Raw genomic sequence first — 18,389 nt, forward strand, 5'->3', positions numbered from 1 at the left:
ATAGCTAAATTATGGAAGCAGCCCAAGTCCATCAGATAAATGAATGGAACAAGAAGATGTGGTATATATAGGTATGTGTATACACACACATGGAATATTATCTAGGAATAAAATAATAAAATCATTCCTTTTACAATAAAATGGATGGAGATAGACTAGAATACTATGCAAAATGAGTCAGAGAAAGACAAATACCATATGATTTTACACATATGTGGAATTTAAGAAATAATACAAATGAGCAAAGGTAAAAACCAGAGAGAGAGGGAGAGGCAGACCTGGAAACAGACTCCCAACTACAGAGAACAACAGTTGGTTACTGAGTGTAGGGGGGTGGGGAGATGGGTGATATAGGTGATGTGGTTTAAGAAGTGCACTTGTGGGATTACCATGGAATCGTTGAATCACTATAATGTACTCCTGAAACTATGTAATAGTGAATGTTAACTATACTATAATTAAAATAAAATTAAAAAATACATTGCTGTAACTTACTGCACTTATGGAATAAGATTTATGTAATAACAATAAATAAAACAATTAAGAACCATGTAATGAACTTCTATTTTTTCTGGCATTGTCTAAATAACTAGAACTAAATTCATCCTGGTGTGGAAAACAACCATAAAACTGTAGGAAAAAATGCATGAGGCAACTGTTTTCAGACTGGGCAACAAGCACTACATACCACAATTCCTGAGAAGAGAGATACTCAGGCAAGTCCCATGATTTTTCTGGATCTCTACAGGAAGTTGGAGATCAAGCAGAGATCAGTGTTACTGGCTGCTTACATAAGGTTTCAGTGGAATAGCTGATATGGGGCACTCACAGACAATAACTGTCAATTAGTAATGAGAAACAGTAGAGTTCCAGACCTAATCAGAAGGGAGAACGTATCTGAGTCTCAAGAAAGTTCCTATATTAGGAATAAAGTTCACATCTATAGTATTATTTACACTAGACTGGTCCTAACAAAGCCAAAATCCTTAAGGGAGGCATATTTTGGAAATAGAATTCCACCAAAAAAGAGGAGCTTGGAAAAATTTGGGTTTTCAAAAGATGCACTCAAACTTGGACCTCTGTTCAAAATGTCAATGAGAAACAATGCTAATGCAACACTCTTCAGGGGAATTTTCCAATATGTAATCCAAAGAGCTTAGTATACAATCAAAATTTGTTAGACAACAAGAGAATTTATCCTGTGATTTAAAAAAAATTTAACCCCTAAATATTTCAGATACTGGATTTCAAAGATAGGTGATAGATCGATAAAATATATATTTATTGATTGATTGATCTGTTATATATATATATATATATATATATAGAGAGAGAGAGAGAGAGAGAGAGAGAGAGAGAAAGAGTGTGTAAGCAAGCAAGAGCATGAGAGTGCACACAAGAGGGTGGGTGAGAAAGGAGAAGTAACAGGAGAGGCAGAAAGAGAGGAGTTGAGACAGGAATTGAGAGATTTAAAGAAAAATACGGTATTAATGAGTGGTGATTAATCTCAGGTGAAAAATAGAACCTATATAAACAGAATGGGAGTTCTAGAATTAAAAAGTGTAACTGAGGGGTACCTGGGTGGCTAGTCAGTTGAGCGCCGCATTCTTGAATTTGACTCAGGTCATGATATTATAATTCCTGAGTTGGAGTCCTGCTTGGGATTCTCTCTCTCTCTCTCTCTCTCTCTCTCTCTCTCTCTCTCTGCCCCTTCCCCAGTCTCATGCTTTCACTCTCTCTCCCCTTCAAAATAAATAAATACTTAAAAAGTATAACTGAAGTGGAAAAAAGTGCTCATTTTCTTGATAGCAGATTTAAAAAGGCAAAAAAAAAAAGGTGGGGGGAGGGAGTCAGTCAACTCAAATCAGATCCATATAATTATGCAGTTTTAATTAAAGATACTTTTTATAGCATATTATATTTATGGTAAGACTGGTTCCCTCTCATAACTTATTTTTAGTGTTTTTGTAACATTCTTACAGGTTTATTTTTCCTGTGAATTTTTAATGTCGTATTGATTAGCTCCCCCCAAAATGGTTGAAATCTATAACAAGATTAGATTAGGATTATATATACCTAAAAGTAACATATACATCAGAACAGCATTTCATGAAATCTTGCATTCTTAAAAATGTTTTCCCATAGCTTCAACAATTAAAAGACACTTGAATGGATATAAAATCCTTAGTTTATACTTTTATTACATCTCTTTCTGCCCCATTCTCTTCTTTCTCTTTCTTCCCCTTCCTCAGTGCTCCTATCTTTGACCTGATTGGTATATCACTTTTTGTAGTTGTAGAATGATGCTAGTTTAATTTGATGGTCCTTGTGAATTTTTTTGCTCTGTTGCCCAAAGAGCCCAACCATCTTCTCTTTTATCTTTAGATTTACTAGGACATATCCCAGAGTTGACAGACTTGATAAACATTTGTCACTTTTCTCAGTACTATGTGTGGGCTTTTTGAGACTGTAAAATTCTATCTTTATTTTCTTGTTTTTTTTAAATTATTATTATAATAGAAGCTACCTATGTCTGTGATACTAATTGGTGCAAAAAGAATTCTGGCTAAAATTCAAAAGAAAAATCTGGAGAATATGTCCAGAGGGTTTTTGTAAAGCTCTGAAATACTCTTCAGGAGCTACAAAGTTACACTTAATATGCATTTCTGTCTGCATACACAAGAAAGAGGACCCCGATCTCTCACATGACTGACCTTAAGCTTCTACATGAACAGAAAGTGAAAGCTAGACAGAGTTAAAAGCTACTTGAGCAGGAAGGCATGCCAAAACAAACCAGAAAAAAAAAACCCAAACAAAAAAAACAACAAGTCCCTAAGGTAGAAGATTTACTGGTTCAAGCCATTCCATGGAATGTGTAACAATCACTGGATGACCATTATGCTAACATAGAATAGAATGGACTGGGAAAATAGAAATGTAGTTTTCAGAATTGGCACATTATCTAAAACATTTAGTTTTAAACATAAATTTATTACAAATGCAAATGAAATAGGTAAGTATGACCCATATGGAAAGAACTAAAACAGTCAATGCAAACTATTCTTAAGCTGATTTCTTAACTTATATTTCAGGTGTTGGACTTACTAGACACAGACTTTAAATCAGTTCTTAGAAATACTTGCAAAACTACAAAAGACAATGTCTATAGAATAGAAAAAAAAACTATAAAACAGAGTCTCACCAAATAATGTATATTCTTAAGAAGATAGGTATTATTAAAAGTAACCTAAAATCTTAGAGGTGAAAAGAACTCAAATTAAAAATTCATTGGAAGGACTTAATTCTATATCTAACCTGGAAGAATAATGAATCCAGAAACATGAAAAAAGGTAATTGAAAATTGAGGTTATCCAGTCTTAGGAGCAGGGAAAGAAAAAAGAATGCAAAAGGGAGCATTGACTCAGAGATCTGTGGGATTTTCCAACAATCACATAATGGAAGCCTCAGGAGAAAGAGAGAAAAAGAAAGTATTTGAAGAAATGGCCAACCCCCCCCCCCAAATTTTATGATGAACAGTTTATGTCAAAGAATTTCATTCAACTCCAAGTAGAATAAACTCAAATAAATCCTGAAGATTCAGTGTTCCAAAAAACATTTGTGGCCCAAAAATTAAAACTCACAAACATTTAATGTCTTATATACAAAATAAATTTGGCTGGATATGAAAGAATTTGATTCTAATATAATATGTGCTCTAGCTCTGAGCTCACTTACTTATTGCAATTTTAAACATGAAATATTCCTGTTCTTGCTTTACTCCGAGTATGCATCATTTTTCAAGCAGACTAATAATACAGCTAAAATCATTTAGTATCTATGTGTGAATGCTACAGGTCATGGATTTATAGATAATGGAATTAACAAGCTGTGCTTTTTGCTTATGTTCATTGGCAAGAAAATAAAAGAAAGAAGCCTTTAACATCAAAAGCTTATGATAGAAAAGACATAGAGAAAGGATGCTGCCCAACAGGACTGGAGAGAAATGAAAGTAAGTTTTACTTGGCAAAGTACCCTTTGGGTACCAGAGTCATGTTTGATGTGCACCTACTGGTCAACCACTTCCCTGGGGTAGGCAAACTAAACATTTATACCACTGGTGGTTACTTGACTAGATCTTCACACCAATTGCACCGAGTACACTCACCAATTTATCCCCAGTAACCTTAGCACCAAGAAGCAGAAGCAATTAATTCTCTTGCCATGAATCGTCCCTTGACAGCATTTAGCAGACCTAGGAGCATGGGTGCCTGTGTGTAGCATTCTGTAGGATAAAGATAAAGCTGAGGAGGCCCTGGATGCCTAGTATAATTATGAAGACAATATCCATCAGTGTCCTTGTTGGATCAAATTAAGCATCCTTGCCTTGAATATCCCAATCTGGGTAAGTGAACATCCCCTTTACTTATACTTTTCTCTCCTCCTGCATAAAATTATGAATTTGGACTCATTTGCATTACTCATAGTATGTAGCTTTTATTCATTATAAAATAATGAATAATATATTAAATGAAATGTGATTCAGAGATGAATAAATTCAAAAGTTGATTTTTCTTAACTATCCTCTTCCTCCTGGTTATCCTCCTGAGCTAAGCAATATTCATCAATAAGAACTGAACCCTTCTCTGCTTTAAAATTTCCTCAATTTCCCTTTTTAAATGTTTATTGTATGTATTACTTTTCCCTTACTGAACATTTCTCCATGTGGAAAGTCATTAGCTAGAATTCTATTTACAAGTCACTATGTAAACTGAAATATATTCTCAGCCTAACTTCCCAACACTAAATGACCTTTACTCTCCTCGTTTAAAACATTTTAAACCCAATTTTTAATAACTTTAATATTAGGACATTTCTATGCTGAGGAATCTTCACTTTCTAGCACTCTGGTGACTTTTTTTAAAAAATATTTTTTAATGTTTTTTATTTATTTTTGAGAGACAGAAAGAGACAGCATGAGCAGGGGAGGGTCAGAGAGAGAGACGCACACACAGAATCTGAAGTAGGTTCCAGGCTCTGAGCTAGCTGTCAGCATGAGCCCCACGTGGGGCTCGAACCCACAAACCATGATATCATGACCTGAGCTGAAGCCGGAAGCTGGAAGCCGGACGCTTAATCGACTGAGCCACCCAGGCACCCCTCACTCTGGTAACTCTTGAAGTTTGTCTGCATCATCAGATAGAGCCAAGTATTTCTTAATATCAATTTTCATTTAGCTCTCAAAACTATTTCCACATGCTGTTGTATTTACTGGCAATAAGCTTCTTTAACTTTAAACAAAAATGGTCAAAAATTAAATAATTAAGGGTAAAAATGTATTTTTACAAACCTATTATCTAAATCCCAGGTGACAAAAATGGTAAAAATTTTAACCATATTTTATTTGGGGATAGTTTTGCCAAATTCTTGATTGATACATTTGTATTTTCATGTTTGTCAGTTGAAACCATATGCTTTTGGATCTTAGAAATAAAATATCCTCTCCACATTCTTTTTGTCTAATCATCATTAAAATAATGTTACAATAATAATTTCAATTAAGGGAATAGATTTACTGTGACTATTTAGCAATTATTAGAAAACTAAGCTTTCTAACTTCTCATACTACATTTCTAAAACAATGAGTACTAATCATATCTTTGAACATCAAGAAATTCTATTAACATTGAGTCTAAAGCCCAGTGTTTATAGAGAAAACCAGCCCTTTAGAGATGCTGCCTTATGCTTCAGACTATATCAACCTGATAAATCGATTGACATAGAAGATATAATGGTGAAAGAAAATTTTATATTATTTCTTAACAGTTTTCAAATTTTTTTTTATAAAAATGTATAAAGTTATATATTACACCATAAATCCATGTGTTTAAAGGTGTGTATACACATAATGAGTTTCGATATATATGTGTTCCATTGAGAAACCAATTGAATGGATTGATTGTATCAATTTAAACTGGCTAATTTATTACCTTATCTACATATTTGTTGTTCTGATGGTCACAGAAATTCAAACTGTATGCTTAGTGGACTTGGTGCCTAAGGGCTGCAATTAATGGCTCACACAGTCTTTTTACCTAGATTATTAGTTCAAATCCCATAAATAAATATTCTGTTACGATTACAAATTTGGTACATTTAATTTTATTTTATACTATGCTTGCACAAGGACAGTACATTATTTTTTGCCTAATTATCTTCATCTGGCTTTGCATGCCTCATATAAAGAGCTAAACAAAAATAAAATATAGTCAATAAACCTATAGTGATAAAAGTTTCTAATACCTTTTTATTTTTTTTAATATTTATTTTTGAGAGAGAGAGAGAGAGAAAGAGCAAGCACAAGTGGAGGAGGGGCAGAAAGAGAAGGAGAGAGAGAGAATTCCAAGCAGGTTCCATACTGTCAGCACAAAGCTAGATGCAAGGTACCAACTTATAAACAGTGAGATCAGGACCTGAGCCAAAATCAAGAGTCAGATGCTTAGCCAACTGAGCCCCCCAGGTGCTCCTCCAACACCTCAATACCTTTCTCAAACAAAAAAAATGCTGTAACAGAAGACCATAGATCCCTTTCTCTTATTTCCTACATTGAAGACAGGGATGCAAGAATGGAAGAGGAAAGGGGCTAATTGTTAGTCTTTTCAAAGTGGGAGGAACTATTTTCCTAAGGAGGGTCTTCCAGACACTAAGCACGTGTAAAGATAACGTAGTGAGAGGGACTAACTTGGCTGAGCTGAGACTAGTTATCCACACTCTGGTATAGATCATAACTTTTATAACTTGGAAAAAGATGGTAAGTTATTATAGCTCTAAGAGTAGTATTTGTTTTTCCTTTTACATGAAAATGGATTTCATGTGGAAGGGAGAGCAGGATACCCCCACAAAGTCCAAGACAATGGCAGATGACACAGTATGGGAAAGCGGAAAACACTTAGTATATTTAGAAAAACTGGGCCCGAGTGCAAGGCTAACATACTCATTTAACAGATTCACCAGGTGGCTACAAGCTTTTCATTTTAGAATCAGAGAGCCAAGGGAGCAAAGATATCATGAATATGTACTAAATTACAGGTATTTCCAATGCAAAGATTAAAAAGTTCCTGTGTTTTTTTTTTATAACAAAATCTTATAAAGCCAGCTATGGAAAAAAGAACTACTTATCAAATCAATTTTATGCAAAAAAACCCCCCGTACATACATTAAAAATGACCTGTTTGAGAACACTTGAACTTAAGGATAAAAACTCAGTATTTCTAGTGATAACAATAAGACTGAGTCACTCATGCTGTGTGTGTCATTGTGAACAAGAAAGAAGCTATTTTTTTCTCAGTTTAATTTGCTGGTCTGTATGCTAAACTTGTTTTATGTTTGTAAATTAGATCCAATCTAAACGTATATGTGAGACTGGAATTTGGCAGCCCTCACACTTTTGTGGATTTTATACATATGAGGTTTGCTATGTACAATATAAACTTGTTGCTTAAAGTTCTTTTTTTTTATTATTAACTTCCCGTTTGGAGACTGGTGGGAAAAATTATTATCCTGGTAGGTGTTTAAACAGCTGAGATCAGCTGACCTGGGAATCATTTTTCTATGATTTAAGTACTTGGCTGAAGTTTAAACGTTTAAGAAGTTTGATGGCTAATCTCCTTTTTAGGCTTCAGTTTTTACCACATTTTTTTTTCAAAACTGGTAATCTAACCGGGATTTTAAAGGTCTATATTATTTTTCAAATACAATGATTTTTTAAATGGAGCTTTAATTTGCATTGGCATTTGCACTAACCAACAGTCTAGTGGCTCTACAATTAAATAGCAATGCAATAAATTTACAGTGCTAGCCGAAGTCTTGATTCCCCAAATTCTAAGTATAGAGTATTAATTTCTGCATAAAGAGTAATAAAGTTAAGGAAAATAAGTATATTAAGTGCAAAGTATAAGGCTTAAGGTTTTTAAGACAAGGATTCCAACTATCATTCCCTCAGAGAATTGTCACAAATGCAAATATGTGTCTCTTTATTCCATTAGAGTCCTCTTTTTAAAGCACATCTGATGAGCAAAATATGTAAAGTTATAATATAAACATATATTTAAAGTATAATGGTATATAACAATCACTATAATAGTAAGTACGGCAATGACACAGAAATGAGGAAAACATTCTTCAACATGTTGAGAAAGTTACATTCAAAGCCTGGCCCATTACATTGGAACCAGAGGTTTCCAGATATATGCCCACTTTTGCATGATAATATATATTTTACATTCCTATGGTGGCTTGCTATATACTTGACAATGGATAGTAGCACAGGTTCTGAGAGAAACAGGGAAAAAGAAAAAAAAAAAAGGACCTGACGAATTATGTGAAGTTGACCCAGCTGGAGAACAGAGAGCACATCTTTACTAAGCAGCTATCTAGTTAGTCTGTTTTCATCAGACATCTAATGACTCAAGGACCCCCTGGGATACGGAAGGAAGTTCACTGGAGTGGCCGGTAGAAGTCAGATTTTTGCCAACCCTGTCCACTCTTCCCATACTTATTCACTGTGGAAATCGCAGCACGTCAATATTGAAGTTTGGCACTGACAAAGTCCTTTGCGCAAAAGTGACTATATTGTTCTTGTAAGCTACAAAAGCCTTTCACACTTGGAGTGTGCCTTTTCTACTAGTCCTGTAACAGTATGGGAAATATTTATTACCTGTTAATTAAGATTACAGTACCAAATAGAATGGCAGCATAGTTATTTTGCTGAAGTCTCCTGGACTCAGACTACTGTGCACACGTTCATTTTCGCTAGTACCTTTGCTTCCCAGGAGGGTCAGCACATGAGTTTCAACAGGGGTTGGCAAACTTTTTCTCTAAAGGACAAGAGAGTAAATATTTTAGGCTTTGTGGACCATACGGTCTCCGTCACAGCTACTCAGCTCTCCCATTGTGGTGTGAAAGCAGCCCTAGACGGTACATAAACAAATGAGAGTGTCTATGTTCCAATAAAACCGTAACTATAGACACTGAAATTTGAATTGTATATAATTTTTACATTTCACAAAATATTCTTGTTTTTCTTTAGCCACTTAAAAAGATAAAAATGATTCCTAGCTCGTGGGCTGTACAAAAACAGGTGGCAGGCTGGATGTGGCCCATCCATGAGTAGAAAACAAAAGTGTACAGAGATACAAAAAATAATTATTTCTGAAACACAACCTTCTATTTTTTATTAGGTATTTAGTTCTGCTTGAATTCGTTTTGCTAATGAACTCTTAACATGTGTCATAATCCTAGTTTAAATCAGAGTCCACGAGAATCTCAATTTATTGAAGTAGTTAGTATTGAGCTACAATTTAAAGTTATGAAATTCACCTGAAAAACTCAAGTTCTAACTACTAGGGTAATCCATTATTTAAATTTTTTATCTTTTATTTGAGAAAGAAAAAGTGTGTTAAAATAGGAAGAGGGAGAGAAACTTAGGCAGGCTCCATACCCAGTGCAGAGCCCCACTCTGAGCTCCATCCCATGACCTGGTGCTTGGGATCAGAGCGAAAATCAAGAGCTGATGCTCAGTAGACTGAGCCACCGAGATGCTCCACCAGCATTAGTTTTAGTGGTTGCCTTTGCTGTGTTTATATATTTGACATAGAATAAAATACTTTTCATGTCGTTTGTTTAATGTGAAAAGAAAATATTTACTAACATGGCCCTGAATGAGAAGAAACCTGTTACCTTAGCCACTAATGAGTAGTATAATTTTACAGGAGTGAATATTTCATCATGTGGCCAATTTTTTCACTGGTTTAGATTTTCCATTCATTTTTCCTATCAAAGATGGTTATTCTATATTTACATTTTATATTCTTCTATCTTAGCTCTGCTTCCTGATATCCTATTAAAGTATAGAATTATAGCCCTTGCTGGAAACAGGAAGGAGATGGTGTCAAGACAATGAAGCCAGGAAGCTGCGTCTGTGTATATGATGTTTGTTGAATAAATCAAATGTAAGTTGTCAGGAACTGTATTCGTTCTATAAGTGTTTCTAGTAATAGAACCATTTCCAGCTATACCCTCATTGAGAGAGAGAGAGAGAGCGCAAAATAAGGAGAAAGAGAGTGGTCAAATAATCTAACATCATCAGACTTTTTTTTTAAGGTTTTTAACTTTGCTTGCAAATTAAATGCACGGTGTGCCATTACCTATCAAGATAATCATATACTACATCTAAATGTCCCTTCTTCTCAGGTCTTGGCATATATGCATGCCCAAGGATTGTTCTTCAATCAACAAACTATAATTCCAGATTCACCTTAAACCAGCTCAACACTTCACATAGTAATGGTTGCTGCTAGCCCTCTTTCGAAGTTCTAAAGTTAATACTCATTTCACTCGTATAATTATTTTACCTCATCACTTTCAAAGTGGACTATAGTGACAAAAGAACACTTCCTCTTTACTTACATTTTGATACCTTTAACTATTCCTTGAGCTAAAAATATTCATAAATAATATAACAAAGTTAATGTTTAAAAGACATGTCTTAAGATACGGAAAATATATTGTTTTAGAATAACTCATATAATCCATAATAGTTCATGTGAAATAAAAGATTAATTCAAAAAAGCCAACAAATTTGAATTTCAAGAAAAACTTTAGAATAATCTATACCAAAAAAAGAAACAGAAGTCAATATTAAGACACTGTAAGTCTAATTTAGAATATTTGAACTTTTTGTACACTTATAATGAGGTATGTGGGCCAATATACCAAGGGAGTCAGTATGTTACATGAAGAAAAGTACTGGCCTTGAAATCCAACAGACTTTGAATTTTGATTCTGTCACTCTTTGACTAGGAGGTCTGGCTTCTGAGGCGTAGTTTCATTAAAGAGAAGAGGGATATCAATATCCATGCAACTACAGCACTGGGCATATACAAGTACTTATGGTAGATACTATAAGTATTAATCATAAGGGTGCTGGATTTAAGAAGGATAAAACTCCTATAAATACACAAAACACTCATCCAAGAACTTGCATTTTATGTGGTTAAGCAATCTGACCCAGAGGAACAGATGGAGATAAGCAGATTCAAACTACGGCAGGATCTCTGACTACATGTCAAGGAGGGAATCATAATAGTAGTCTTGTAAAAACCAACCTTGAGTCAAGCACCGTTAATCATTACATTACATAAGTTCTTGCGGGTATCCTCAAAATCAAAGTGAGATATATAATTAGTGAGCAGATGAAAAGACTATGTGTCTTCTCATGTACCTTGATGTGCAGGTCTTAACAGAGAATAGTAGGAAGTGCATTACAGAATAGTCAAGGAGGTGCAAATAATTTTATTTTGGAGAAATAAAGTTATTAGAAATACAGTTATTAGAGTACAGTTTTAACTGATCAAGAAAACATTTTTATTTTCAACTTTCCACACTGTCAATGCAGAGCCTGATGCAGGGCTTGAATTCATGAACCATGAGATCATGACCTGGGCTAACTGCTTGACCAACTGAGCCACCTAGGCACCCCTCAACTTTGTGTTGAGACTGGTCTAATACTCATATATCCTTAATAGCTCTCGTTTTTCACGGAAGGTGAGAGCATACACAGAATGTAATTTCCTTGTGGCCCGTTTCCCTTTATTTATTTTTTCATAACAAGTCTTATGCATTAAATGATAAAATCAATATAATCCTTGAAAAATCAAGTTTTAGTGGATTTTAATGGATCTGTAGGAAACATTTCCTATCATAGGATTTGTTCATCAAATATCATTTATATTATTACACATCATTTGCTTTTGAAAATATCTGACAGCTACCATGTATTTATGATATATAATATTTTAAATTTGGTTTTCTGTTTTAAGCATTCCTTTATTTTTGAAATTGCAGAGGATGTCAGAGAATAAGAACACTGAGTTAAGAACAAAATTCCACTTTTAGTATATAGAATTATTTCCTTACAGCTTATATTAGAATTTTAAGAGGTAATTGTCATCCATATGTTCTACTTCCTAAGCAATATGAAAATTGGCAAAGCATTGTGTTTTGTTTCTACAGATACATTCTTTAATTTTCTTAAGCTATGACGTGTATAAATTATGACAAAAGTGCATTTCTGGGTATACACTTTTTTCTTGTATCAATTTCAATTAAGAGAGGCTGTATGGAAATATTTTTATTTTCTTTTGTCATATGTTATGATTTATCTACTTTTTATATTATTGAAATTCTGTAATTCATCTTTTGCATCTCAAAATATATACTTAAATAAGAGTATACCTTTTAAAGAAATGATTACCAGCCTTAATATTGTTCAAATTTATGTTTTTTTGGGGGGGGCGGGGTTAAAAGCCATGTCTTACATCTTTATAACACACAGCAACTGATTTTAATTGTGTTGCACTAATCACCCACATGTTCTGGGTTCAAGGAGGAACCATAAAGGACAGGACTTGCTTCTGTGACAGTTTTTGGAATGAAAGCAGGAAAGATTTTACACTTGCACCCTCTCTCCATTAAGAAACATACCTTGGGAATTGTTGAAGTTTATTTCACAATCCTTACGGAGTGGGACAATCAGGAATATATAACTACTTAGCATACATATATATGCAGTATGTACATATAAATTTGGCGTATGCATATATCTAATTTTGCATTTAATAATATATATAATAAAGTGCAAAAAAAGAGGTCTGGTCACAGTTATAAACTACCTTAATAGTTAACAGTTCAAGAAAGCTCTGGGGGGTTCTCAGCTTGGTTCATAATGTTAATAGCAAAGGACCTCTGCCTCTCCACTTAAGCAGACCCCGGAGGAGAGCAAACAGAAGGTGGAGACATGTTCCAACATTCGCATTTAAAACCTTCAAAAGGCAAGCCCCATCAGAAGGGACTTGACAGAATTTTGAATCTATGTGTCTCTGAAATACTGGTTAGTTTCAATTTCTTTTTTCTTTAAACTCCATTTTTCTTTTAATGGGGCATAAGGTTTGGGAAGCACAGCATGAAACATGAAATGCCCTAAGTATGCTGTCTTTTAAGATCAAACTTGGGGTAAGACTGATAACAAAGAAATGAAACTTATTTTTTCCACCAACAATAGAATTATTCCTATTCCTTTATTAAGAAATCAAGTAAGATTATTAAACATAGGATAAATATTAGAATACATATGTTCATTGTTAAAGACAAGAGTATCTTTGTTACAGGTAAATTAAAATTATCCATCATGCAGTCCCTAAGTATTATCAAATAAAAACTTGTTTTGTGTGTTCTAGGTGCATTTCTATTATAGTAGAAAATGGAATTGATTACCTCAACTTTTAAAGAGTATTTCAAACATGAAAGCCAATGTATTTCCAAAATAATAGTAAACACACACACACACACGAATGAAAATATATCCTCCATAGTGAACTGAGAGACAGGTAATATGTACAAACATATAACTTCTCTAATGTTCATATTCAAAAAGAGCAACTATAAATAAAAGAATTCCATGGACTATTTCACTATATAGATTGTAATATCTAAACCAAACAAGTATTAAGATAAAAATAAAGCTGTATTTAAGATTTATGAAAGATTTCAAAATGTATATGGGGCTTAAAATGTTTTTGCATGCCAGCAAAGAACAAAATGGAATAGTTTTATACTTAAGCTGTTTTCCCTTTCACATTTACAAGTATTATTTTAAGTAAACTTCATTATTTATTAAGTGGCTATCAGACTGTTTCAAAAAGCAAAATACTTTACAACTGAGCATATTCTTCTACTGGTATTTCCATATACTGAATCTTCCTGACTTAGGATTTCTGGAGCTTCACTAAGGCTGAAGTGACCCTTCTTGGTAAACATATCAGCACAGCAATGTAATGTACGTGTTCCATATCATTTCCTGCATTATGTGTGTGGGTTGAGGTTGCTGCTTCAGCTCCCAGGACGACTGTGGGAGGAAGCTGGGTATAATTCCTGGCAGCATAGTAGTTTATCCATTACATTAAAGAGCAGTTCATATTTCAAAATGTTTTTCTGAGATCATTACAAAAATAAAAAACAAATGGCAGGGTTATCAGCTCTCATTACCAATTGCCGAGTAAATGTTTAAAAAAAAAACAGACTAAAAATAGTCACAGGAAGCAGTAATTTCTGTGACAAATTGTTAGGCAGTTTACTTAGTGCGCTAAGTTAATGTATTTTTGATCAAAGATAAACGGTCTAAAAAGTTACATTTGTGTTGTTGGCGAGGATGGGGGGGTCAGGGTCGGGGTAGGAAATTGCTATTCCCTGAAGGCTGATGTACCTTGTAAAACAATCTGTCTTCAAACCAAAATGAAAGAGAGCTAAAAACAACTCTGAGTTACATGACCGGACCCTGGAGATACTGTTCATTACACAAATGCTATAGCGGTTTGCAGATGTCTCATTTTGTGGGTTAGAATAGGCACAATTTTTGTTTTTTAAATTGTATGGCATCACTTTGGTTGTAAATTCTTTCCTGATTTCTGTCACCATGTCTATGTTAAAAGCACAATGTCTATTTCAAACAAACTGATACATTGCCCCCCTTGCTGTTTCAAAACTGACTGACGAAGAGAGCTTCTGCACTCTGGCTCTGAAACAAGTAAGGTACTTATTAGAAAATGGCCCTTTTATATGGTGCATCCAACTATAACATCGAAAGGCTGGACTTGTAACTACTTTATAGAGAAAGTACCCAAGAGTACACGGTGAGCTGATCAGCAAAATGCCAACTCCAAGCTGCAATGAGGCAGTGATGTCAAATGACCCATTTTGGCACATTTTATTTTAAGGATTTAATCCTATAGCACCTACATAGTCTTTGCTAAAGTTAATAAAACTTCTCTTACGAGCTCAAGAGTTCTGCTCACAAAACACTTTCTTCTAGATGTGTTCAAAAATTGAGTTTTTAGTTTTAACCGAGGTCGTATTCAGGCAATGAAGATTCTAACAAGGGAACCTTCCTTTTTTTTTTTTAATTGACTAAAAAGATATCATTATGCCTTAGGAAGTATTATATTTTTGTAATCATCTGCAATGCTCATTAGTCTTATTATATCTGAAGCACTTGTATTTGTTGAAATAGAAGCAGCTGAGATAAAAGAAATTTGAAAGTGAAATCATTACACATTTGAGTCTGTGCCTTTTTCAAACTGGAAGCCTGCTCTATTACTCTTAATGAGCTGATGCCCCAAACACTGAAAATGGATTCATATTTCGTAACCTCTTTTGAATCTCGGGTTTAAAACCATGATGTGCTTTCAAAAGAAAAAAAAAAGGTTCCCTGAGCTCATTTTTAATGACCTTCTTCATTTTGGGCAACAATACTTTTCTTTCCAAACTACTTGCCAGTAATATTGAACCAGGTCTAAAAATTTGAAATGTACAATGCTTACAATTCTAGAAGAAAATAGTTTTCAGTATGTATTTTGTATATATTTTCAGAGTAACTATAGGCCATCTAACCTATAAACACCTGTTAGGCATAGGTGTTTAAAAAGCAAAATATTGACATGCTCAAATTAAAAGTTATTATAGTAAAATATATACAACTAAATACACTGCACACAAATGGATACAAGTGAAACTAGGAAAGATGGATAAGACTATTGAGTTATATTAACATTATTATCCCGATTTGGTATCATACTATAGTTTATCATTGGCAGGAAGTAGGGAAAGAGTATACAGGATCTCAACTATTTCTTTTATTTTGGGGAAAAGTGGGGATTAATTCGGGAAATGTCACAGTGCATCTATAATCATCTCAAAAAATTCAACTAAAAAATGAAATGTTACATCATTATTTTATCTATATGTAGCTTCTAATTTTAGAATAAGTATTTTAGGTTTTGTTTTGTTCTGTTTTTACAAAAAATGCTGGAGACATTTTAAGATAAAATATAAAATATATACCTTAATTTAATGTTAGGTGCACTTAGATTATGAAACGTTCTAAAATAATAAAATATAATCTTAATTTAGAAGGAAAGGGGGGGAAGAGAGAGAGAGATTCAATTTTTGAAAAGAGAAAATTTCCCAAATACATTTTTACTGCATGTAGCGAAATCATTGTTATAAACCACTGAGAGCTGATTTTAAGATAAGGCAATCCAGGTCTATATCCTATTTTATAAATCAAAAGAAACAAGGGACAAGGGAATGCTTGCCCTCTAGATCTAGAGTTGGAAGAAGGAATCACTGTTAATTAAGAAGTACTCAAGTTATATATATATATATACACTGCTGCAAGAAAAGCATGAAATCAGAAGAAGTGAAAACATTTATGTTATAATTGTTTCCTTTTGGTGACCTTAACTATGCTAATTTGGCTTTAATAAATTATGACAAAGACTGTCAACTTAAACGGTCAACACACTCAGTATTCAAACAATAACACTTTTGCAGTAATAATCTTGGATGTGTTTAAGATAGAACTCCTTTTGCGGAAGTTATAGTCTAGTAAGCCCCCCTCAGGTCCCCAGAGCATATGTTTCATGGCTAGTTTCTTGAGTGAGCAGGGGTGACGCCCCTGAAGTTCCAGCAGCATCAGGTTACACAACACGCTCCAGGAATTTCAGAATCACACTATCTACTTTGATTGATACGAGTAACATTAATTCATTTAATATGCTCGTGTAAGCTATGTATCTAAGCAGAAGATTTAGAAGCTGTTATTATTTCCACGTGCGCTGTATTTCATTACTAGATTACCAGCAAAATGTTGATATGACTCAACTCCTCCTACGGTAAAGACTAATTACCTCTTAACACTAAAACAAGGGTTGTATCTAGACTAAATCTACATAGGTTGATATTTTAGTACTGTGTCAGAAAAACGAACCAAGGAATTGCCTTCGTGGGTGGGCATGAACATTGAGTCTCTTCAGTGGGAAATAACAATCAGTTTTGTTTTTATGATTTCACATTGATGTTTACTTTTATCTAAGCTCCTTTAGAGATTTCAAAGGATCAGACCACCAAGCCTGGGTACATTTTCCTGGAAAATTTCTGAGGACAAAAATTGCAAATCAAGGAAACTTTATTAATTCTTTGCAGTTTGTGTCTGCACTAAGCCAAAACCAAAGGAGAAAATGTGGGAAAAAATATTCAAACATCCAACTGCTGCTCAAAACCTAATATTCAGATCTGTTAGAGGTTTGATGTTATAGTCTGCGGCTATTGAGATTGCCAGTGTTTTCAAAGGTCTTATGAAATGGGCATATTGTTTATTCTTTAAATTTTTGTTTCTATTGCCTTTTAGAATTTGCAAAAAAAAAGAAATGGCATTAAAATCACTATTTTGAAGTCAAGTAAGGGCCAGAAAAATAAAAGACTAATATTTTGTCATTTTAATAAGTTTCTATTTAGCATCTTACAGACTACTTAGATGATTACTTATCTATATTTTAAAAGAAAATAAATATCTGAGTTGCTCTCATATTCTAGCATGGATGACAATGTAAAGTCAATGATGTTATGTAACTAGATTTCATTTTAACAAGGTCTGAGAGGCACTGAAAAAGTTAAATCCTTTTTAAATTTTTTTAAAAAATTTATTTATTTTTTGATAGAGCGAGTGAGAGAGCAAGAACAAGAGTGAGTGAGCAGGGGAGGGGCAGAAGGAGATAGAGAGGGAGAGAGACGGAGGGAAAGAATCCTAAGTGGGCTCCACAGTACCAGCCTAGAGCTCTGTGTAAAGACTCAAACCCATCAACTGTGAGATCATGGCTGAAGCCAAAATCAAGAGACTGATGTCTGATCCACTGAACCACGGAGGTGCCTCTGAAAAAGTTAAATTCTTAAGGGCAATTTTTTTCACAATATCTGAGACTCTCAATGGAAAAATGCATTTTACTGAAAAGAAGGTGAAGAAAATTATATACATACAGGTATATTTCTGAATTACAGAAGTCTCTTAGTATTTATTCAACTATTACCAGTTCAGCAGCAGACCTAAATAGTGGCAATAATGAAATTCTATTATATTGCCTATTTTTCTTATTCCAGCCATATAAAAAAACTCACCATCATACAATTATTTTATATTTTGTTGCTCAAAAGTTATACTTGGTTAGATAGACAATTAAAACATTTTAGCTAGTAGCTTGTTAATTGATCATTTAAAAAATTTAGATAAAAAACTTCTGCGCTGCAAAGGAGATAATCAACAAAACAAAAAGGCAACTGATGAATTGGTAGAAGATATTTGCAAATGACATATTGAACAAAAAGTTAATATCTAATATCTATAAAGAACTTTCTGAACTAAACACCCAAAAAACAATTAATCCAGTAAATAAATGGGCAGAAGGCATGAATAGACACTTTTCCAAAGAAGATATCCAGATGGG

This window comes from Suricata suricatta, chromosome 6 (genome assembly GCF_006229205.1).
Source record: "Suricata suricatta isolate VVHF042 chromosome 6, meerkat_22Aug2017_6uvM2_HiC, whole genome shotgun sequence".
NCBI lineage: Eukaryota > Metazoa > Chordata > Mammalia > Carnivora > Herpestidae > Suricata > Suricata suricatta.